This window comes from Pleurodeles waltl, chromosome 5, assembly GCF_031143425.1.
Source record: "Pleurodeles waltl isolate 20211129_DDA chromosome 5, aPleWal1.hap1.20221129, whole genome shotgun sequence".
Lineage (NCBI taxonomy): Eukaryota > Metazoa > Chordata > Amphibia > Caudata > Salamandridae > Pleurodeles > Pleurodeles waltl.
The window spans coordinates 974,331,289-974,354,739 of record NC_090444.1 but is presented as its reverse complement, the minus strand read 5'-3'; the positions used below and the strand labels follow the sequence as shown (position 1 = coordinate 974,354,739).

Sequence of the window (23,451 nt, the reverse complement as noted above, 5' to 3'; positions counted from 1 at the left end):
TCGTGTTGTCAGCATTTTCCATTGAATGTTAAGAAATACAGCTGCGTGAGGCCTGGCAAGACTAGGCCAAGACCCTCGCTAAGTTAAGGCCTACAATTATTATAGAACATAGGTTATAACTCTCAATATTACATATTACTATATGAATCTAATACATTTTTAATATTTCATGTATGTTAATCGTTCATTTAGTACAATTTGTGGATACTGGGGGCCATTCTCCAAGGTCACAATTTCAAACGTGCACATTTTTTTTCTACGTTAATCATTTTCTACTAAATTCATTATTAAAAATACATATACATTCATTAATAGTTTCAAATTAAGACACTTTGCGTTAACACCACCACAATCCATCCGAGTTTTCCTCTTCATGGCAGAAATTTCGCCATGGCCCTCATGATGCAATGCCATCAGTCTATTACACAGCATCTTAGGTACCACTGCCTGTCACATCGTCTGACCACAACATTCAAGGCAGATAATTCACTTCATGCATGTTTGTGATCCTCCAAACCAGATCCAACATTATACTCCCACTAATCCTTTTAAAAAGCAGTTGCATGCATTCATCTTCCACAACTGCTTGCTTCCATTCTTCTTCAGCAGTTGCACCCTTATGGGAAATCTCAATATTAGCCACATCCGTTCATCATCTTCATCCATGGACTCCTGTGCTTCTAAAGGTAATATGGGCAAACAATCCTCATTCACATCTCAACTTTCAGGATCCTACTTGATATCAAATGAATATTCTTGTAAATGGAACAACCATGTAGCAGTATATGGTGTTGTCTGGCTGCCCATCTTGTAGAGACCGATTCCACCAACTGCGTGTGATTAATACATAATTGAAATCTTGTGCCCAAGATATACGTAATGAAGTATTGTACATCTCACCAGCAAGCAAACACCTATTTTTTTCTAAAATGGAATAGGTATGTTCTGCACCTTTTAAAGTTCTTGAAGCAAAAGCTACCACTCTTTCGTGTCCACCCACAGATTGCATACGCACCGCTCCCAAACTATGCACTGGTATGAGTGTGCTTTATCATTTGCATCAAATGTTTTCAAAACTACAGTTTTTGCTATGTTCTCATTGATCCTGTCAAATTCCAGTTGACATTCCTTTGACCATTCAAACTTGATCCCTTTCTTCAATAAAGCCTTTAATGGCTGAACCTGATCACCAAAATGATCTTCATGTTTCACATAATATTCAGCTAATCCTAAAAAGGAATTAAGTTGAACCTTGTCAATCAGGGAAGGTGCTTTTTAGGTCGAGCGCACAAGCTCTTTGACCTGTTGTAAGTATTTTTTGGGCTTTTAACCACGCCCACCTCATGCCCATCACTTTCACTCGTTCATGGACTTGGCTTTCAAAAATCCCTTGATGTCATTGGTAAATGCTTTACGTTTGGCCCACCTTGTGGTGGTTTCGTTACCGCCTTGCATACTGACCCTGTTACATGGATAATTCCATGACTGCTGATATACTTCAGCATGGGTGAACTATTTTTTAATTTTGTCTCTCCCCTCAGCGCAAACTCCATTAGGGCACTGGTCACATTGTTCAGAGTTGTTTTTTAGGCTCTCCCCTTCACGCTCCATAGTTTTCCTAAAAACGCATGTAATTGATAAATGCCTTAGGTAAAAAACACAGAAATCCACAACGCGGCTCTCCTGGCACAGCGGGAGAGCTGTTACTAAAATATTCACTGCACTCGGGAAAAGTCACCCCATAATGCTTTGCGAGCATTCTTTTTCTAAACATTAGTGCCAGTAACTCAGCCTGTGGTGTTCCTAGGACAATGAGACCACCACCCAATCAGCATGACACTCTCTTCCTGTTTAGGTCATCTCTGGATCTCCACACTAGGTTAGTGGGGACCCCAAAATGATAACCCCTCCCACCAGTCAGTTCCTTTTATAGGGTTGAGTGCAAAACGGTCTGTCCCTGTGTAATCTCTTTTAACCGCGCCCATGTCACGCCCATAAGTTTGGTGGTGTGTGGGCTTGCCTTTTGCTTGATTTAATTAGTTAAAGGCATGCGTATCTCATACCTTTTCTGGTGTTTAGCCCACCTCGAGCACACCGGCCAACTACTGAAAACATGTGAGGCTCCATGTTTTCGGTATGGTTTCTGGACTACGTTTTCTCTTTAATTCGTAGGCAGCACGATCTTGTTGGGTAGTAGTCGAGCGCTTTGCATGACATCGACCCTGTTACATGGATATTTGCACTTTTTCCAGTTACTTGGATAATTGCACTTTTGCTGATACGTTTCACTGCGAGCAAACTTCTGTTTCCTTTTGTGTGTCTGCTTTGCGCTCATGGTGGTCTTCGGCTCGCTTATGTGAAATTGTTTTACTTTTCACTTTCAGTTTATGTGGCAAGAAAAGTCTGGTTAGTTTTGTGCAACTGTTTTACTTTTCATTTTCAGTTTATGTGGCAAGAAGAATCCTGTTAGGAGTTTACACCGCTAATAGCTTTAACTCAAGCAAATGCAAGACCCATTGGATTGCAAGTGCTTGTTAGCTCTCTTATGGCAGAAACTTTTGTTTTAGAGCTTGGAGTAGTTTGTGTTCTAAGGGCCTTAGTATTGCAGTAGGTCTGCTAGGCCTGAAAATGTGTAAGGCACTATGGGCCATATGTATGAACACATTTTCCCATAGACACAAAATGGGTAAAACCCTTTGATACATCTGGCCCTATATCCTCTATGGGCTAAATATATGGCTGCACTACATTACTTTGTGCCATTCTATTTTCATGTGGTTATGCCCCCCAGGAGCTAATTATATGGCTGTATGACCATGTTTCTTACAAATGATATTTTTATTGTGGTGTTCTCTAGGCGCTGATCTGAGCATTACAGCAAAATACTACAATATTTGCTGCACTCGATCGTCCCATAATGCTTTGCAGGCATACTTTTACAAAATATTTTTGCTCATAACTCAGCCTATGGTGGTCCTAGGACAATGGGACCACCATCAAAACGTTCACCACATCCCGCTCTTTTTGTCTAGATCATCTCTGGGTCCCCACACTAGATTAGTGGAGACCCCAAAATAATAACCCCTCCCTCTATTCAGTGTCTTTTTACCTCGCTCATGGCTAGAACTTTTGTTTCATAGCTCAGAATAGTTTCTCTTTTTAATATCATTGCAGTAGGCCTGCTAGCTTGGAAAATGTGTAATGTACCATGCTCTCAATGGGCTAAATATATGGTTGGTTACACTGCAATACTTTCAGTCATGTTCTTTTCATGGTGTTATGTCCTCTAGGGGCTAACTATATGCTAACATGACCTGGTTTCTTATAAACTGTGGGGCATATTTATACTATGTTTGCACCGAAATTTGGTGCAACTAACTCCCATATTTATACTTTGCTAGATCCGTCTAGCGCCAAATTTATGGAGTTAGTCATTTTTTGGAAGTGGAGACATGCCTTGCCTTAATGAGATGCAAGGTAGGAAATCCCGTGCAAAAAATGACTCTGTGGCCTTAACCCATCTATACTATGGTGCTAGACCCATCTAGCACCAAGGCCCTGATTTATACTTTTTTTGCGCCGCATTAACATCATTTTTTGACACAAAAGTGGCACAAACGTACAAAATATTGGCCCTTATTTATACTTTTTGCTGCAAAAGTGCACTAACTCAGTTTTGCACCAAAAAGTTTAGCACCAGCTTGCACCATTTCTGTGAACCAGCCGGGCACCATATTTATGGAATGGTGCAAGCCGGTGCAAAGGGTAGGCTAGAGTAAAAAAAAATACTTTAATCAGGTGGGGCTGGCAGTAAAGAAGAAGAGGGTTTAGCACCAAAAAATGACTTTAGGCAGGTTAGAGTAAAAAAAAAAAGACTCTAACCAGATTAGTGTCATTTTATGGTGCTAAACCTACCATGCCACATGACTCCTGCCTTAGAAAAGGTAGGAGTCATGCCCACCACCCCATTGGCCAGCACAGAGGACAAGGGTCCCCTCGCATGGCCATTGCCCCCTGTGCTATGTATGGGGGCCCATTTCAGGGCCCCCAATGGCACTTTCAAAAATAAAATGCAGTCTTACCTGTACTTACCTGGGATGGGGTCCCCCATCCTCCGCAGTCCATCTGGTGTGGGTGGGGGTGCCCCTGGAGCCTGGGGAGGGCACCTGTTGGCTTAGCCTTTGCACTGGCTTGCACCATTCCACAAATATGGTGCCCAGCTGGTGCTAAAAAATGGTGCAAACCGGTGCAAAACTTTTTGGTGCAAAACTGCGTTGGTGCAGTTTTGCACCAAAAAGTATAAATAAGGCCCTATATTTTTATTGTGGTGTTCTCTAGGGGCTATTCTGAGCATTTCAGTCTAATCCTAAATGTTTATTTCTGATTAAGGTTTTTATTGGGTTTATATGATAATTGTATATGTTTTATTAATCTCGCCTTATTGCAGTTATGACCATGATTCAGGCCAACTTAACATCCTTATTACACTATGACTGTTTGAGCACTCTTGATATGTTTGGGTGACCCCTCAAGGTTATTTCTCTTGTTACTGCTCCGTGGCTGTCTTGTTTTGGGATTTGTGTCAGCCAGCCAGCATCCCTGATGGTGGGGTTGTGGAAGTGGTATTCTATTGGCAGTAGCATGGCAGATTTAAATTAGGATGCTAAATGGCAACATTTTCATTTTTGGCTGCAGATAGAATAAGAATGTAAATGGCAGTGCTTTAGTTGTATGCAGGGCCACACGAATTATGTGGCAGGAAAGACCAAATTATGAGACAGGGTTGACCAATGTATGTGGCAAGAAACATCCAGTTATGAATTTACAACTCCAATAGCTCTAAATCAAGCAATGGCGAGACCCATTGCATTGCAAATGCTTGTTTATTGTTTTCACCAGTTTAAGCTTAGTATGGGTGGAAACTAGAAGCCAGATGGATGCTCAGCTTGTTTGGGGCTCAAGGGTTCAGGATGACCTTGAGGTGAGGAGAGCCAGGCCTCTAGCTCGAGCATGACTTGAGCTTTTAGTGGCTCTCCCACCTCTGATATTTTTAGTTCTCCCCACCTGGATAGCTTTTAGCTTTCTGTTTACAAAGACCTATTAAAGGCCTTACAAAAAACTTTTTAAGTGGGCTGGAAGCCTGCAATTACTTACCATTGGTTGGCTTTATTATCACCCTACTTTGCTTCTTATTCGATGACTTAACATCTCTTTGATATTCTCAGATTATTTGCCTTCTGTTCCGAAAAGCAAAATATGTCTCCAGCTCTGTTTCCTTTGCTTCTTAGCCCCCTCAAATATTCACCCGCTCCGCCTTTGCTCTTCTACCCCTCGCAGTTCCTGAAATAAATGTTTCCATTTAACCGCGGTAGTCAGCATTTACTGCCTGGCCGCTCTGCGTTCCAGAAAGTGCTTTTGCATGCCTCTGTTGCTCCATCACTCACTACCTTTCCTTGTAGCTTCTCCCTCATCATTTCCAATATTTCCTCCCCCCCACCCCTCATGATCATTTGCATATTTTAATTTTATTGTAGAGGTCGGCAGCTGTCATTTGCAACTTGAAGTTCTGCTGTACCAGAAGCACGTTTTTTAAATCTATTCATCCATGTGGCATGTTCATCTTAAAGCTATAAATTAGAAAAAAAGTGGTGCCCACATCATTTTGAAAGAGAGTGCATGCGCCACCCTGCATGCATGTGCCTACAGACTAGCCAGCTTTCTCATTGCACTTTTTTTTTGCCTTTGCTTCGTATCATCGGAAAGAAGCATTTTGATTTTTGCTGATACTGCTGACCATCGGCTAAATAATTGGCAAAGCCAGTAGGGCAACAAGACGAGACCCATTGGCTTTGCTAGTGTTTGTTTTAGTTGGGTTTCGAATGATCTTTCCATTTTCGTACCAAGCTTCTTTCTGATACAGGTGATATCCATGTCACTTCCATGCCTGTTTACCTTTTACTTTAGCATGAAGGATGAAAATTCAGGATGTGATCTCATGCTTATCAACATACAACTTAGGCATGAAACAACTGAACATTATAACTGAAAATTCTATTGTTTTATCTTTTTGCATAAAATGGATCTCTGTTTTTACAGCACACTCTGCTTTGCTAAAACATTTTTTACAAGTATTGATGGCTTTCTTATGTTTCGTCTCATTTGAAGCATGATCATCAAATCTAGAACAAAGTCATACGTTTTCAAAGTGCATTTGTTTAGAATCATCTCTTAGCTATTAACCTATCAATTAGCATGCAGTCTGGTCCGAGCGTTGTGGCTCAGTGTAAGGACATTGGAATTGTAGCTATAGTGTGTTGAACACAGTACGAAGGCGGGTGAAGAAGGGAGACAGGTGCTTTGAGGGCTGTGCATATCAGTCTATGGCACTGTTCATGAAAGGCCTTATAGGCCCCTACCTAGAATGGGAAAACATGAAACTACAATTATTTGAATTCAAAGTGCTGTTCGCTAAAGCGCCAGAACTATCTAAAGTTACATGTCACAGAGTCTTTTGGCAGTATTTGAGATTCCTGGGAAAAAACAAAATGTCCAGAAGCAACCTATTTGTTGTAATGCAGGAGCAGAGGTTCAAACACAGGTCTCCTGATGCTAAATTCTACATCTTAGCCACAGTATTACATCACCTTCTATTAACTCTATTCTCATTCCATTCTCTGGTCAAGTCAAACTGCTGGGAATGCCTGCTTGAAGTTTATGAAAGGTGGGCTCTGCTGCCCATTTGACGTGACCGTGTAAAGAATGAGAGGCGAGTGGGAGCATGAGTAAATGTGATATGATCCGTGACATTTCTGTGGTCAAGTTTTAGAATTAAACATCAGGATTCTTTGGTTATTTGTCAGCCATTTTCACCCAGCTCCTATAAGAATGTAGAAATTTGACATGCAGTGAAGTAAGCAGAGCACAGATAAGAGGCTCTTTTACTTTCACTCGGGTTTCTCTTCAAACTCTTTTTCTCATTTGCCTGCTTTTTATTTGTGTCCCATTCCAGCTTTTTCATCTTGTGTTTGTCTCTCCCATGAAGCACAGTTTTTTTAACATCTGTTTGATTGACTGCCTTCTATGTTTCCACTGCTTGCTTCTCGTGAACTACTTTTTTCTTTTTATTTCAGCACTCCAGGAGCATGCATATGTTTGCCAGCAATATTCACACTGTGCTTTTCGACACCCCCCCCCCCCCCCATGTTGCTCATTTTCGCTCTTTTTCCATTTCCCCCACCAGCCGTATGGCTTAACCCTTGTTCCTTCCCTCCGTCATACATTTGATTTTTTAAAAACATTTTAAGCACATTTGTGCTGTGTTTTAAAACAACTCTTTCTCACTGTCATTTTGTGGGCATGCATATACATGTTGAACATATGTCTGTGCCTACAAAATGATGCAAAGGTTACTTCATTGCACTTTTGTTTTAATAGCCTTGCTGCACTGCAGCCAGTTTATTCTACAGCATGGGTAAAAAAGATTGCCAACTAGAATAGGTGGGATATTAGCTTGCCAGTGCTTGTTTTAAGTGAGTTCCAATTGCACAGAAGATGTAGCCATCTTGGAATTTATGCTGACTGCAGTGAATACAGTGGATTGAGAAGCAGAGTCAATCACTATAGTTTGTCCTTTTAACATAGCTTACAAAAATCGAAATTTACTCTGTCACAGTAAGAAGAAAGGTACAGGAATATAGTTTTCATTTTCCAAAGTTTAACAAAGTTTAATATCTCATTATAAAGGAATTTGGTGCAATTCAGTGCTTCAGATATTACAAGTACAGTTACATCATGACATCCGGTAACATTTACATAATTGTGACTATTCACATGTTCCTTATCCAATTATTTGAGGGGAAAATGTGAAAGATGATACTTGAAGTGGTGCATTTTGAGATTTTTACTGAAAGTTAGAAGGTTTGGGAATTTCTATCATATTTTCAGGAATTTGTGTGTAAAGCCTAGGTTCTATGCGCAAGAAGGCCTCTTTGGCAGCTTATCTCTGGTTGGAAGTAGGAATCTCCAGCATTATACTGTCTCTTTTGCTCATACTCTCTCTTTTGCTCATGTTTCTCTTGATTCCCTGAGGTATGTAGTCTTTCTTACAGGTGTCCGGGTTCATATAAGTGTTTTGTTCTTGCATTATGCAGGTGATCGTGAACGTGATGTAGGTTTCTAAAAAGAGCCAGTGAAGTTGTTTTTAGGACTGGGTTTATATGAACAAATTATTTTTTGTGTTTGCTGCTAGCCAGGCGGCGGCATGTAAGGTATTTTTAATATGTCAGGCTGTGGATTTAGGAAGCCCTGGCCAGTTTACGTTCCTGCAGTCTGTGGGTGAGAATACCACACCTTGCACCAAAAATCTGTAGTGTTGGACTTTTTTATTTTGTTAAGAAGATACAGTTGTTAAGTCGCTGATTTTCTTAGATTCTTGATATGATTATTGAAGCTAGGGAGCTTTCAGTTGCAAAGCCTAAAGATTATGCCACTGGAACCAGATTAGGTTTGATACCTAAGGAGCTAATGGTTTGAGCCATTTCTAAGTCTCCATTGACTGCCTGGCTGTCACCAGTCCTTTTGTGATCAAAGAAAAAAGAGCTCTCAAAAGTACTACTGAGAGGGTGGCTTGGCTGCACAGTCATATTGATTTTCTATGAGAACATCATTTGATTGGTCTTAAGTTGTATGTCTTCACTGAAGAAGAGTGCTTGTGTTGGAACGCAGCACTCCTCCGCATGTTAACAGGCATGCACCCCTGCCTCGAGTACCCCAACTGTACTGATGTCTGGATCCCTAATGCTGATTTTTGTTGTTGTAGGCAAGGATGGTTCAAGTGTGTGCACCGTGACATAGGCCTGTCTCATGGATTGTGGCCTTGTTGGACCATGAGGGGTACCCAAAGCAGTACCTTCATATAGTGGTGAAAGGGTACTGCCTTTACTGGGAGAAAAGCAGCATGAATGCCGTGGTTGCATTATACCATGTTGTGATCAGTAGGAGTGAACAGGTCCTCTTTAACCTGTGTTACAGGAGTGAGGCCTACAGGCTGCTGTGTGCTTAACTCGTGCTTTGGCATCAGGCATTTGTGAAGTGCTGCGCAGCGCATGAGTGGTGTATCTACCCTGGGTGTATGTGTACCTGGGAAAGGTACCCTACAGAGATAATGTACTGGGCAGTGCATGCATGGTAAATGTGTGTGCTGAATGTATGTGTACCCGTGAGTGGTACCATACATGAAGTATGTAGTTCTGGGCACTGCATGCAAGGTATATGCGTGTGCTGGTTGTATGTGTATCTGTGAGTAGTGTGCAGTGCATGCATAATGTATGTGCTGGGTGTATACGTGCCCGTGTGTGGTACAGTACATGAAGGATGCATTGCTGTGTAGTGTGTGTATATTAAATGAATGCACTGATTGTATGTGTTACTGTGTGTGGCACAGTACATGGGAGACTTTATGTTCCATTTTGTGAGATCCAGGCCTACATGGTAAAACATGAGAAGTTGGAGGAATCCCCCAGACAGATTTGTGTATTGCTAAATGCCTGAAAGCTGGGTGGGACACACTGGAGAAGGGAGAGCAAGGCATCCTCTTTACATTTCAAGGATTCTTTTTGATTCAGAGAGAGGTCACAAGGAAAGGGCCTGGGCAGATCTCAGGGAGGAGATAGGGCTGATAAGTGAATCACTGAGTAGGGCTTAGGCCCTTAACTAACCTTTTGATGCACATATCACTGTGTCTGACATCTGGGTGTGACCCCCATGGCCTGTGTTGTGGGGCTATCAGCTTTGGAGTCATTTCTACTGTCACAGACTGCTTTCAAGAGGATGAGAGTGCAGAGGAGTGGACACTTCAAAATGAAGTAGACCCCCAACATAAACTTCAAAGCTTCATACTTCGAATCACATTTGGAGTCTGGAAATCGACTATAAGAAGGGGAGCCTGAGACCCCAACAGGCTGTGTGGGGAAGAGAATCTCTGCAAGACTTCTGCCTGTGACCACGACTGGAGGCAAAGGCCTGTGAGTGTCCCTTCTGGGTGAGTGAACATCATCTAGGGAATCCTTGACCACCCAGCCTGGAGCACCACCACCTGCCTGCTTGCCAAGAACAGTGTGCCCTGTGAGGAAGAGGAGAGCACTGGAGGGAGCGAGGTCCAGTGGGGAATCCTATTGAGTGGATTTCCTGAGCAAGTTGTTGATGAATGGCTGCTGCACCGATCTGGATGCCCGTATGCAGGAAGAAGTCGCCGACTCTCGTATGCCAGAGGAGGGAAGCCAGCAGTACCATGTATATCAATGTACCGATCACACCGGAGCCTGTGTGAAGTGAGGATTTAGCGATCCTGTATGCCAGGAGGGGCCGCCATGGCCAGATTGCCGTAGCCCTAGTGTGGTGAAGAGCCAGTGACCTCGTAACTGTAGGGTTGGAGTGGACTCTAAATATTTGAACTGTTTGTGGGGCTTACCCTGGATGTTGCCTACGGTGAATGGGGAATAACCACGATCGCTAGAGTGAAGAGGGACTGGGACACATGGAACTACCTCTGAAAACTGGAGCCCTGATCTCAGGGTGACTGTGTAGTTGTATGAGACTGTCGTATTTACCTTTATGTTGAGAGCGATAAAATAAAAAACTTCACTTTTTTTCATAAAAGTGAGTTCTTGGCTGGACAATAATTTATTGCTGCTACGTGTATTTTACGTGCCTGTGTTCAACCCATGGATAGACCTCCCTCTTAACTCCGATGAAGCTTTGGACTGCTCGACCACGCTCACCCTGAGAGTCATGTGCTGCCGGGGTACCTTGTCCAGTTGTTAAGAATCCATAGTAGTTTGGGCCCCAGGACATAAATATTTAAAGGCCTCAACTCCCACAGTTGGACTCAGTAGTTCCTGGTTGCCCTGTGGCCCTCTGAAAGAGGTTCTGACAGCTTGCATTTCAATTTTCTGCTTTATGGGAAAGAATGTATTCAATAAAGCAGGACTTCAATGTATCTTCTTCATATTATTATTCAACTTTATTCAGAGGAAGTTTCTCAGGTGTTGTAGGGTGATAATGGTGACTTAACTAAAAAAATAAAGATCAACAGATGAGTTTATCACGGTGGTGTCTTCCTCCCAACACTGTATTTACTTTTTATTTATGGTTGTATTGATTTTATGTTGAATTGTGTTCGTGATTCTCCTCGAACTAAGGGACATAAGGTTGGAGCACTCTTATTTGTGGACAAAACCCTGTTTTTATCCAAAACACCAATGGGCTTCAGAAGGTTAGAAATTAATACTGCTAGATCAAAATTAATGGCTTTAAACCCCGCAGATCATTGAGGGGTTTGATTAGTATGACTGATTATTTACTAGAGGGGGTCATCAAATTGACCATTGTGGTATAAGACTCAGATTCCTACTCTTAGTCTTTCCAAACAGTCAATAGTGGACTTATTCTAAAAGACAGAGTGACTGCAGGAGTGCGCTTTGCTATTCGTTCCACCACCTTCGCTGTATCCCCTGCATTAGAGATGTACAGAATAGAAGCTGTTTAGTGCAGCCCTTACCGGATTGAGGATTTGAGGCCATTACAAAACCGAAGCACTGTTAAAAGTTCTAAAAGACGTTTATTGACTAATTATTGAAGGTCCCAGCGAGTGCCCCAACACTTCCAATAAGGTTTAATTTTGCCCTAAAACCAATTATTGAAATAGCTACTTTGAAGCCACATTTGCACTGGTTACAAATGTATACAATTAATGAGTTGAGTCCCTACAGGGCCTGAGTTGGCCTGCTGTACTTAAGATTGCCTGGGTGGTCTTCGTGAAATATTGGCTAAACAGCGGGGTACATATTGGTCAGATCCCACATTGATTCCTTGTTCTGGTTGTAAGGTACTGAAAATCAGGTAATTTGAAGTTGCCACTGGTGCTCTTCAATTATATTATTCCCTCAGCAATGAGAGGCACTATATGTCAAATTTAGACTTGATATTTTCCCAATAGCTAATTCTACCTTCAAATGGCCATCTAATAATAAATATTTCCCTGCGTTCCTGACCTGCAATTTCCGGAAAGAGAATGAGGAACATCTGCTTTTCTGTGCGGTATATTGTAAATCAACATGCAAATAGATTGTTCTTTTATGTCGATTCTTAGGAATCCAACAGTGGAGGGTGGCCTTAAGGATATATATGTAAAACTGACTCTAGTGTCTATGTGGTATTCACCATTCCTACATTTTCAGGGTCCACATTGCACGTAAGAATGATGACAGTTCAATTCCTTTGTGGAAAAATTGTAATGATTGTATGTATCGTACATGAGCATTTTTATATTTGATGTATACATTTTCCTTTTGTTTTTATTGTGTATGGGTCTTTGTACCAGAGCAAACAGTTAAGTAAATAGAACAAAAAAGGTATGATAAAGGCAGTAGGGCTGATGTATTTACTGTGAAAGGTTTATGTTAAAGCCTGTAGGCACTTAAGGGTGGCCTGTTATTACCCTGTATTAAGGCATGCAGAGTGGTATTTTGCTACATGAAATCTCCCAGATTGCTGTGATAGGAAAGGGTTTTGGTGTTGATTACTCCTTCTGACAAACTGTGGTGAAAAAAGATTTCCACAGTCGTTACACCTGCTTAGCAAAGGTAGACTTCTGCTTTGCGAAAATGCAGTTTTGTATACATTTAACATTTTAAGTGTGCTTGATGGGGACCTTGCGGCAAAGCTTATGCTCAATACAGGAGGCCTGAGTGGATTCTAGTGAATAGCCAACGATACAGGGCATAGACCTGATTGGGTCATTGGGAAAAGTTATGTCTGAAGCCATACGTCTGGTCTGTTTATTGTGGGAATTTATGACAAAGGCAGTACGACTGGCTTACTTTAGAAAAACATGTAAAAGGCATATAAGCCTTCAACAGTGTCTTCTTAAAGCACTATGCAACAGGCTGTGTCGAGAGGTATTTTGTTACATGAAATCTTCAGGATTACCATGCCCTTTTGTGTCCTGTACGCCAGCATTGTGCTTCCCCATAATGTGCCCTCCTTTTCTATGTTCTGTGATCCTATGCAGTTCATACTGTGCCATCTCCCATCCTTATCTATTGCATCTTGTGTGTAGGAAGTTGGCTCTGTATGTGCTATTTCAAAGTAAGGAATAGCATGCACAGAGTCCAAGGGTTCCCCTTAGAGGTAAAATAGTGGTAAAAATAGATAATACTAATGCTCTATTTTGTGGTAGTGTGGTCGAGCAGTAGGCTTATCCAAGGAGTAGTGTTAAGCATTTGTTGTACATACACATAGACAATAAATGAGGTACACACACTCAGAGACAAATCCAGCCAATAGGTTTTTATATAGAAAAATATCTTTTCTTAGTTTATTTTAAGAACCACAGGTTCAAATTCTACATGTAATATCTCATTCGAAAGGTATTGCAGGTAAGTACTTTAGGAACTTCAAATCATCAAAATTGCATGTATACTTTTAAAGTTATTCACAAATAGCTGTTTTAAAAGTGGACACTTAGTGCAATTTTCACAGTTCCTAGGGGAGGTAAGTATTTGTTAGGTTAACCAGGTAAGTAAGACACTTACAGGGCTTAGTTCTTGGTCCAAGGTAGCCCACCGTTGGGGGTTCAGAGCAACCCCAAAGTCACCACACCAGCAGCTCAGGGCCGGTCAGGTGCAGAGTTCAAAGTGGTGCCCAAAACACATAGGCTAGAATGGAGAGAAGGGGGTGCCCCGGTTCCGGCCTGCTTGCAGGTAAGTACCCGCGTCTTCGGAGGGCAGACCAGGGGGGTTTTGTAGGGCACCGGGGGGGACACAAGCCCACACAGAAATTTCACCCTCAGCGGCGCGGGGGCGGCCGGGTGCAGTGTAGAAACAAGCGTCGGGTTCGCAATGTTAGTCTATGAGAGATCTCGGGATCTCTTCAGCGCTGCAGGCAGGCAAGGGGGGGATTCCTCGGGGAAACCTCCACTTGGGCAAGGGAGAGGGACTCCTGGGGGTCACTTCTCCAGTGAAAGTCCGGTCCTTCAGGTCCTGGGGGCTGCGGGTGCAGGGTCTCTCCCAGGCGTCGGGACTTTAGGTTCAAAGAGTCGCGGTCAGGGGAAGCCTCGGGATTCCCTCTGCAGGCGGCGCTGTGGGGGCTCAGGGGGGACAGGTTTTGGTACTCACAGTATCAGAGTAGTCCTGGGGTCCCTCCTGAGGTGTTGGATCTCCACCAGCCGAGTCGGGGTCGCCGGGTGTAGTGTTGCAAGTCTCACGCTTCTTGCGGGGAGCTTGCAGGGTTCTTTAAAGCTGCTGGAAACAAAGTTGCAGCTTTTCTTGGAGCAGGTCCGCTGTCCTCGGGAGTTTCTTGTCTTTTCGAAGTAGGGGCAGTCCTCAGAGAATGTCGAGGTCACTGGTCCCTTTGGAAGGCGTCGCTGGAGCAGGATCTTTGGAAGGCAGGAGACAGGCCGGTGAGTTTCTGGAGCCAAGGCAGTTGTCGTCTTCTGGTCTTCCGCTGCAGGGGTTTTCAGCTAGGCAGTCCTTCTTCTTGTAGTTGCAGGAATCTAATTTTCTAGGGTTCAGGGTAGCCCTTAAATACTAAATTTAAGGGCGTGTTTAGGTCTGGGGGGTTAGTAGCCAATGGCTACTAGCCCTGAGGGTGGGTACACCCTCTTTGTGCCTCCTCCCAAGGGGAGGGGGTCACAATCCTAACCCTATTGGGGGAATCCTCCATCTGCAAGATGGAGGATTTCTAAAAGTCAGAGTCACCTCAGCTCAGGACACCTTAGGGGCTGTCCTGACTGGCCAGTGACTCCTCCTTGTTTTTCTCATTATCTTCTCCGGCCTTGCCGCCAAAAGTGGGGCCTGGCCGGAGGGGGCGGGCAACTCCACTAGCTGGAGTGTCCTGCTGGGTTGGCACAAAGGAGGTGAGCCTTTGAGGCTCACCGCCAGCTGTGACAATTCCTGCCTGGGAGAGGTGTTAGCATCTCCACCCAGTGCAGGCTTTGTTACTGGCCTCAGAGTGACAAAGGCACTCTCCCCATGGGGCCAGCAACATGTCTCGGTTTGTGGCAGGCTGCTAAAACTAGTCAGCCTACACAGATAGTCGGTTAAGTTTCAGGGGGCACCTCTAAGGTGCCCTCTGGGGTGTATTTTACAATAAAATGTACACTGGCATCAGTGTGCATTTATTGTGCTGAGAAGTTTGATACCAAACTTCCCAGTTTTCAGTGTAGCCATTATGGTGCTGTGGAGTTCGTGTTTGACAAACTCCCAGACCATATACTCTTATGGCTACCCTGCACTTACAATGTCTAAGGTTTTGTTTAGACACTGTAGGGGTACCATGCTCATGCACTGGTACCCTCACCTATGGTATAGTGCACCCTGCCTTAGGGCTGTAAGGCCTGCTAGAGGGGTGTCTTACCTATACTGCATAGGCAGTGAGAGGCTGGCAGGGCACCCTGAGGGGAGTGCCATGTCGACTTACTCGTTTTGTCCTCACTAGCACACACAAGCTGGCAAGCAGTGTGTCTGTGCTGAGTGAGAGGTCTCCAGGGTGGCATAAGACATGCTGCAGCCCTTAGAGACCTTCCTTGGCATCAGGGCCCTTGGTACTAGAAGTACCAGTTACAAGGGACTTATCTGAATGCCAGGGTGTGCCAATTGTGGATACAATGGTACATTTTAGGTGAAGGAACACTGGTGCTGGGGCCTGGTTAGCAGGGTCCCAGCACTCTTCTTAGTCAAGTCAGCATCAGTATCAGGCAAAAAGTGGGGGGTAACTGCAACAGGGAGCCATTTCTTTACATTGTGCTTCCTGATTTCGTACTCACTGATCTTGTGACCTTCCTATATGTAATGTTCATCACCTTCTTTAAAAAAACGTTCTGTTTTCCACCCAGCACTCTCCTATCCTGTGCTCCATCTTCCTTTCATTCTCAGCTCCCTCATTATATGATTTCAGCCATCCTACTCTCTGTTTGCTATTCTCATCCACCCTCTGCACTCTCTTATTGTGCCTATTACCCTGTGCTGTCCCTGCACTTTCTAATTTTACACAGTGCCTGCTTGCTGTTCTTCCATGTGCTCTCTTCATCCCGGGGTGGCTCTTGTCCTATGCTCTCCTACCCCGTGTCACTCCTTTCCTTCATTTACCTATGTTTTCCTCTCCCACCCGGTCCGTGCATGCATTTGCATTCTCCCACCCGGTGTTCTTTCACCCTCTGCTCTTATCTCTTTGTCCTGTGCATGTTGACATTATGTGCTGTCCCTTCTGTGTTATTGCAGATTCTAGGAGCTTCCCTGCCCAATCCTCTCCAATCAGTGCATGCCATCTCCTATACTATATTGTCACATCTTATTGCCCCAAGCTATCCCATTTTGTGCTCTTTCCCAACCTGTGTTCTCACATCTTGCACCATCTCTCCTATTCTGCAATCTATCTTACTGGGTACTTTTTTTATAGTATGTTCATTTTCTGCTCTGGTCACCTTCCCATCCTCCACTCTCCGATCTTACACTCAGCCAATACTCTGCTTTCTTATCCTGGCCTCCCATTTTCTTTTTCGTTTTTGTCAGCATGTGCCCTTCCCATCCTCTAGTGTCCCGTACTGTTCTTTCAATTTTATATCCATTTCTTCACAACGTGCCATATGCCATTGCCTGTCTCCTCCCATCCTGTGCACTCATGCTCTGCTCGTTTAGATCTCGTCCACTCACTAATCCCATTTGCCAATGTTTTGTACAAGACTAGACCTCTTGGCTTTGCCAATGGTGGTTGTATTAGTGAATGGACATTTTCTAAATGGAGAAATATGAATTTTGTCTTGAATGAGTTTGTTTTAAAAGAAAAGACAGATGTCCATTCAATTATCCTGTAAAACAAGATGTTCAAATACCCGAGTTTAAAGGATTTGATATCCTTGGGAAGACCTGGGTATCATCAGCATACTGGTATAAAATATATGTTCTCATCGTTTGTCATTTTTTTACAAGGGTTCAGTGGAAAGGTTAAACAAGAATTGGAAGAAGTCTGATCCACTTGGTATGCCACAGTTTAATGTACAATTCAATGATTTGAAGGAGACAATTTTGTATGACTTCTGTTCTGGCTGTCGGGTACGAATGAAACCAATTAAATGCTGTTCCTCCCATCCCATCCTGGTCACGAAGATGTTTGCATGATTAATATTATCACATGCTGCAGAAAGGTCTTAAAACATTATTAGACAGGCGTTGGCTTTGTCTTTAATTTTGTTGACGTCATCTAACCCAATTGAATGCTTTGTTTTGCTGCAAATCCAGATTGAGTTTTGCTTAGGTTATTCTTGGTTTTGTGGTTGGCAGACCACGTTCAGTTGGCCACAGTGCAGGCAGGGGCTACTGGGCCATAACCATGGTGGGAGGGGTAGTTGCCTCTAGTGTCCTAGGTTTCTGTGCTACTACGACTCTACAAGATGTGCCCCCACATGTCTGCACTTGACTCTCAGGGTAGCCAGGGCAAGCAGCCAAAGGCTTTTCATGGAGGCTGTTTGGGGGGTAGGGCAAAGATTCATAAGGCAACAATGAAACAACAGACACAATAATTCCTGTACAGTGTGTGTCACAGCCAAATGTAGTACCACACCCCATAATGACGTTTCAGTAAAGGGTTTATTTGATCTAGTCTATGGAGTCTAGCTAAGTGTCCCGCCACCTCTAATGTGACGTTCCCTGTTCCTTTAGTGCCCCAGTATCTTTGGTATCTAGCAGGAATAACATGTCATAATTGGCAACAGACAGAGTGCATGTTCACTTAAACAATTACCAAATTAGGCAACCCTTGAGTCAGTTGTTTGATCTGGAGCAAAAAGTGTTCATACTAGCAATATTACTTCTCCAGCAGCAGACTTTTTTTTTTTACAGCTCAAGATCCAGTCTTTTGACTACAGGCCCCGTTTTACCTGTTCACAGGGGATGCCAGTGATGCGCTTCTCTGGTTGGCGTTGGCAGCTTCTTCAGGAGCAACTCATATCCGTCGATACCACACTGCTGCTTGTTTGGTTTGCAGTTTTCGTCTTGCAGTTCACTACACTAAACACATGAGGAGACCAGGTAATCCTTCACATCTTGGTTGGGTCAGTTGCACTCCTGATGTTAGTTGGCTTCTGGGTACTCCACACTCTAGGGAAATGTCTGGGCTTCTCCTCGTGGATAGTCTCTTCTCCTGGAGGGTGAAGTGCTCTTCTTCTGCCTCCGATGAGGCAGGCACCTAGGTAGTAGAGAGGCCCATAACTTATACAGTGATCTGGGCAGACCTCAGCTTTGGGGTAGTGACTGTTTTGGGGATACCAGCTATGGTCTTACAACAGCTCTTTGATTTCTCAAAGGGAGCACACCCTTCCTTGATCAATGAAGCAGCTTGGAACTGGAACCAAGTTACCTGGTTTATATCTCACATTCATACTCCTTTCCCAGACAGGGAATGTGGATCCAGCATTGAATGTCCTGGAATCAGTTTGTGGTGTTACCCTTTGAATGTCATGTTGTAGTTGTAGTGTAGATACAGCTTTTTTACAAGGTGATGGCTCTTGCAGCAATTAGTGATGAAGCTTGCTCCAAAAAGGAGCATCCAAAACATGGGCGCAATGAAGTGTGAAGGCTTTTCGCCTGGCTGTCATCAGCCTTTTTGATGTAGTAATTGGTGACAGATGCAAGAGCAGGCCCTTCCTAGAAACTTTCTCAACCTTCAGCAACAGATACTGCTGTCTATATCCACCAAATGGTAATGCTCAGGAAAAACTAATTGCCAATCCCTTGCTAAAATGTCCTCACAAAATTTCTAAGAGCATCCCTTTCTCAGTCCTCCCTCACTTTATTGCCCGGGTCATCGCACTGTAGCTATGGGAATACAGGAAATACACTTCTACGGTATGGGGAAGCTGTATCCCATCCTCAGTACTGTGCCATGCAACTTCGGGGGGCCACCACAATGGATCCCACTCATTCCGGCATTCAGACTCCCACCACACAGGGAGTTTTGCTAACATACATGTACCACTTATCCATTAGGCATGCACACACTTGATACAGACACAGGATGTCTGCACAAGGGTCTTGGTGTTACATTTCAGCAGACCATTAAATGAGTGGGCCCCCTAGAAGAGAATACAGGTCTTTTTTAGGACTATTAATCTACAAAAATCAATAAGCTGCCACTGCCTCTTTATGTTAACAACACAATCCATGTGCAGTAGTCCTATGTCATTAAAGAGGGCATATTTGTTGCACCATTCCGTGTCACAGAATATTTTCTGGGATTTGGCTAAACCATGGACAGGGCTGGGCCTCCATGCACTTTGTGGATTATAGAGTAACCTAGGCCAACAAAAAGTCAATATATCAGTTTCACCTATAGTAGGGTCACTCAGAGTTGGTGTACATGCCCATGTACCATGCTGATGACATTCACGTCCCAACAGTGTGTCAGTCAGTCAGTCAAATAACTTTATTCGGCAATTGCCATAAAAGTACAAACCAAGACACATTTCCCAATCTATAAATAGTAAAATAAAACTTTAAAACCATTACTGGAAGCACCAGATGAACATCCAATCTGAAACCCCTTAACATACATAGATAAATATACTAGACATGATTAAAAATCACAAAGTCAGAAAAGTACAAATGTTAGCGTTAAAAAGATATACTATACGTACATAAAATATTTAAAAAGGAGTAGGCCTTTTCCTAATACGTAAAGAAGCTGTGACAAAGTCTAATACATGGTGACAAATTTGGATATTAGGCAATCTCTGAAGGTATAGCAGGGCTTCCTTATAATGAATAGGTCTAAAAAGACGTAACGTGGGTAAAATAAAGGCCCCTCTAGGTACAGCATATAAAGGGCAAAAAAGAAAAAAATGCAAAGTGCTCTGGGTTGATTTGGAGTCACAGGGACAAAGTGGTAAATCCTTTTTCCAGAAACATGGTTCAGGGAAAGCTACCTTAAAATGAATTAGATTAAGTCTAAAAAGTGTTAAAAAGGAAATTATTCTAAAACTTGAAAACCAAGACAAATAGGGTTCAAGGCATGGAACAGTCACAATCCGAGAATAAGAATCGAAAGATTTCAATTTCAGGGAACTATAAAATCTCAGCTCTGATATGTGCTTGGAATAAGTAGACTTCAAAACAGACCTAGAGTTTGTGGTTAACAGATGGGCATCATCAAACATATATCTAAGCCCTAAGTTCTCAAAGGAGTTTTGCAGAAACATAAGCCAGGGAATCCTATTTGAGTATTCCAATTGAAGACAATCAGAGATACAGTCTTGGACCAAACTTGCCATAGGGTTTGACCAACATTTGATCCACAGCAGTAGGGGAGCCATAAAGACCCTGTCCTCCAAAAAGCACTGACCCAGTTCTTCATGGCAGATTATGTTTGCGGTGCATTTTGGAACCAACAATAATCTGCGCAGGAATTTATTTTCTACACTCTGAAGAGACGGTATTTTATTATAGCCCCAGACGCCTGCCCCATAAAGGACTGATGCAGTGCATTTGGAATTATAAAGAGTTTTCAACTGAGCAGGGGGTCTGTGACCTAGTTTATTTGAAAAGCGAAAAATTGCTTCATTGTTCCTTATCAACTGTTGGAGCTTAAAATTAATGTGTGTCTTCCAGGACAAAGAAGAACTCATGTACATGCCTAGATAACAAAATTCTTTGACCTTATTAAGAGTGAGCCCTCCCATAGAAAATAGTTTAGACTTTGTATTGCGTGGGCCACAAGTCATAACAAAAGTCTTGGGGTAATTTACTTTCAGATCCAGATTCAGCATAAAATCGTAAAATACATCCAGTAGTCCCTGTAAACCGTTTGCAGTACGGGCAATTAAAACTGCATCGTCAGCGTATAATAAAACTGGAAGGTGTCTCTGACCCATCTTCGGTATGTCCTTTGCATGTTTTAAAAGTGAATCATAGAGCCCATTTATATAAATCAGAAAGAGAAAAGGGGCTAAGATACATCCCTGCCTTACGCCCCTAGTTGACGGGATGGGGGAGGTTCTCTGCCCATGTGAGCCGACCTGAACAGAAATTGTTAGGTCTGTGTGTAGGCGTTTAATAAGCTCCAATAGAGGCGGATCACAGCCTAAGGCTTCCAAAATTTGCCATAACTTTGACCTATTAACCATATCAAAGGCACTGGTTAGATCAATGAAAGCCATGTGAATAGACTCTTTTTTGACTGTCACATATTTGCTGAGTATCAGCTGCAAGTTTAAAACTTGCTCAACTGTGCCTACACCAGGTCTAAAACCAAATTGAATAGGGGATAAAATCTGGGCCTCGGACACCCAGTCTTCTAACCGGGACAAGATCACACTACCTAAAATCTTTGCCGTCGAATCAATAAGAGAGATTGGTCTGTAACAGGAAGGATCTTGTCTATTACCTTTTTTAAAGATAGGAACAATAATGGCCGATTTCCATGAAAGGGGCACGTTACTGTTTACCACACTATTCAAAACATTTGTAACTAGCGGACCCCAAAGATCAATTTCTGATTTAAAAAGATCAGCGGGAACCCCATCGGGGCCGGGAGCTTTTCCCTGCCTTGATCTATTAATAGCATTTTTGACCTCGTGGAGGTCAAAAATAATGTTTGGGGCTTTAGTTTTGGAATCTAAATTGAAAAGTGCAGAAGGATTTACATGCGAATTCTCATAGGTTCCTGAACAGAAGACTTTCCTAAAATGAGTTAACCAGACATCCTCAGCAATAAGACAGTCATCGGCCAAAGAGTGGTGACCAGAAAAGTATGAGTGATTAATCACTTTCCAAAATTTAGAAGTGTCCTTCTGCTCAGATGCAGCCAAAAGATCGCCCCAGGCCCTGGACCTAATTTCTGATTTCCGTTTGTCAATGGCAGCCTTATAATCAACTCTGGCTATTTTAACTAATTGACGGGAGAGAGGAACTGCTTTAAGTGCATCTTTGAGTTTTGTGTGGGCAGATGAACACGCGGAGTCGAACCATCTGTGGGCCGCCGGCCCCTTCGCAGGCCTGTCCACCGCCAAGGCGCGTGAAATGTCAGTGCTTAAAAATTCAAATTCACGCACTATGCGGTCAGAATCTAACTGCTGGGAGAGACACATATGAATCGAGTCCGACCTACTTCTTACAATTTCCTGGTTAAAAAGTTTTGGATCTATTTTGTCCCATTTTAAACGTATGCCACAGTTTGGATTATAAACAGTAGCAGCGCTCAAGCTTTTATTATTGGGTGCCTGAATAATTTTTAGGTCCAATATAATACTAAGGGGGTTATGATCGCTTGCACAGTGGGGCGTAATCTTGAATTCTTGAATTACGTAAAAATCAGAGGAGCTGATAAGTATGAAATCGATAATACTCCCCCTCAAATTCCCTGTAAAGGTTGGTATATTGCAGGCGTCAGGGGCCAATTTCTCGGTAACATGGACCAAGTCAAATTTACAAGTAAAAAGGTTTAAGGCATCTCCTTCAGATGTATGGTTAAAATGAAATACTGACTCTCTGCCCTCAGCAGGAAAGGCACACAGGTCCATGTGTTCTTTGCTGCACAGAGGAGTGTTGAAATCGCCCACCCATATAATAATTAGGTCACTATTCTGCAAAGCATGTGAAGAATCTATAAAATCCGTTACCTCTTCCAAATGACCCATAAGGAGGCCCCGAGGGATATTGTTATAAAAGTTTAAAATAAGGATATCCTTTTGGCCACAAATAGAGACTAGGACAACCATAAAATAAAGGGAAGACCAGATTAAAGACACTTTTAAAAGCGGGAGATGTACGGAAACGAGAACTAAGAGGCCGCCACTAGCTCTCCCCATCTGGGAGGTTAATGCCGGCTGACACAAAGAGGTGAAACCGTTCAGGAGGAACGTATCTTTGGACCAGGTCTCCTGTAGACAGATTATATCGTAGGAGGAAATGAAGCTCTTCCAGTCCGAATTGTCAGATTTGGATCGCAGCCCTGCTATGTTCCAGCTAAGCAGAGTTAATGGTCTAGACACAGGACATGACATTAGAACTTTAGTATTTATAGGAGCTTTCAGGTCCAAATCAGGCTTTCCTGTGTCCCAGGTACATTCAGCGTGGACATTCCCAGCCTTTGGTCTCTCCTTTTTAGAAGAACAGGGGTGGGTCACCGATAGTCAATCGTTCACGTCAAGGTGACTGAGAGTCGAGAACCGGTTGCTAGAGGGTACATTTACCTGTAAATGAAGCCTTTCAAAATCTGGTCTGCGAATACTAGAATTAGTGACAATGCGGTTTGGTAGGAGCACAGGGTCGTAAAAATGATACAGGGGATGTATTTGAATCCTGTTAGTTGACATTTTACAGTAGTCCAAAATGGTCAAAAAATTGTCTACTGAACGAGGATTAGCAAAATTTAAAACAACATAGTCTCCCTCCTCCAATACTT

The 23,451-nt window shown here is 43.0% G+C and overlaps 1 protein-coding gene across 3 annotated transcripts in view; it reads left to right on the top strand.

Annotated features, from left to right (window-relative positions):
- ADAT2 (adenosine deaminase tRNA specific 2) overlaps positions 1 to 23,451 on the top strand; it is a 109,671-nt gene that overhangs the window by 1,836 nt on the left and 84,384 nt on the right. The window contains exon 2 of one of the 3 annotated variants that reach the window (XM_069235120.1): positions 17,943 to 18,083. The exons of 1 other annotated variant lie outside the window; for it this stretch is intronic. The gene's annotated coding sequence lies outside the window, so the exon portion shown is untranslated. Of the gene's footprint in view, positions 1 to 17,894; positions 18,084 to 23,451 lie in introns of all 3 variants that reach the window. One more of the 3 variants, XM_069235119.1, reaches the window with a different exon arrangement.